The sequence below is a fragment of the Moschus berezovskii genome, chromosome 2, assembly GCF_049115385.1.
Source record: "Moschus berezovskii isolate FMDL1 chromosome 2, NW_MosBer_1.0, whole genome shotgun sequence".
Lineage (NCBI taxonomy): Eukaryota > Metazoa > Chordata > Mammalia > Artiodactyla > Moschidae > Moschus > Moschus berezovskii.
In genome coordinates this window covers 62,801,981-62,803,427 of record NC_142461.1, presented here as the reverse complement: position 1 = coordinate 62,803,427, position 1,447 = coordinate 62,801,981, and the positions used below count along the sequence as shown (strand labels likewise).

At 38.0% G+C, this 1,447-nt stretch overlaps 1 pseudogene; it reads right to left on the bottom strand.

The window, feature by feature from the left end:
* Nucleotides 1-213: 213 nt before the first annotated feature.
* Nucleotides 214-890, bottom strand: LOC129538538 (peptidyl-prolyl cis-trans isomerase A pseudogene; annotated as a pseudogene).
* Between the last annotated feature and the right edge of the window lie 557 nt (nt 891-1,447).

Here is a 1,447-nt window from a genome sequence, read left to right as displayed (position 1 = left end):
TATATCAAATGACTTGTTTTTGCATTCTAGGTAGGAGTGATTTGAAGTGAAAGGAGGGAGTTTCATGAAAAAGTACTCTGGATATACCTTAGGCCTTCTTCATATCTGAACTTAGAGTAAGTCAAACGAGTGAACATCTGGGTTATGCCTTTTTTTAAAAAAAGTAGTTTTCTTTTTCGTTGTTATTGTTGTTGTTTAGTTTTTATTTCATAATCATAAATTTAACTTTGCAATCCAGCTAAACTTGGAGGGGGTAAGGAAAATATGGAACCCGAAGAACTGTAGCAAGAGCACAAAGATTATAGGATATTTCAAGAAGATAGGGGTAAAGGGGTGTTCTCCTGGGCTACAGAAGGAATGGTCTGGTGGATAAGTAAAGCACAAGTCAAATTTATTAGATTTTCCACAGTCAGAACTGGTGATCTTCTTTCTGGTCTTGCCATTCCTGGATCCAAAACACTCCATGGCTTCTACAGTATTCATGCCCTCTTTCACCTTGCCAAAGACTACACATACTTGCCATCCAACCACTCAGTCTTGGCAGTGCAGATGAAAAATTGGGAACCATTTGTATTGGGGCCAGAATTTACCATGGACAAGGTGCCAGGACCTGTATGCTTCAGGATGAAATTCTCATCATAAAATTTCTTGGCATAGATGGACTTGCCAACAGTACCATTATGGCATGTGGAGTCACTACGCTGGCACATAAATCCCGGAATTATTCTGTGAAAGCAGGAAACTTTTTAACCAAATCCTTTCTCCCCAGTGTTCTGAGTATGAAAGTTTTCTGCTATCTTTGGAACTTTGTCTGCAAACAGCTCGAAAGAGACGTGGCCCAAGGGCTCGCTGTTGACAGCGATGTCAAAGAAGAAGGTGGGGTTGACCATGGCTGGACAGGGCAAGAGACTCTGGGGTGGCAGCATCTGCAAGGCCTAAAGTAGTTTTCTTTAGGAACTGTCAACGTGTTGCTATTGAACTGCGGACTTGTAACTCTGCATGGACTATGGCCGGTCAATAATATGTACTTAAAAGCTGCATTATTGCAAAATGAGTGTTTTATCCAGGTACTCATTCTTTTATTGTTATTTGCTTTTTAAACGTTGTTTTAGTCACTTAAAGAAAATCTTCTTAAGGCACAATTTGCCTCAAATCCATTCCAAGTTGTTTAGGAATGGATAAAGAAGATGTAGTATATGTATATGTATATATATATATATATATGCAATGGAATATTACTCAGTCATTAAAAAGAATGAAATAAGGCAATTTGCAGCAACATGGATGGACCTAGAGAGTGTCATACTGAGTGAAGTAAATCAGACAGAGAAAGATAAATATCATATGACATCCTTTGTATGTAGAATATAAAAAGAAATGATACAAATGAATTTACTTACAAAATAGAAAGAGACTCACAGACTTAGAAAATGAACTCTTGGCTGCC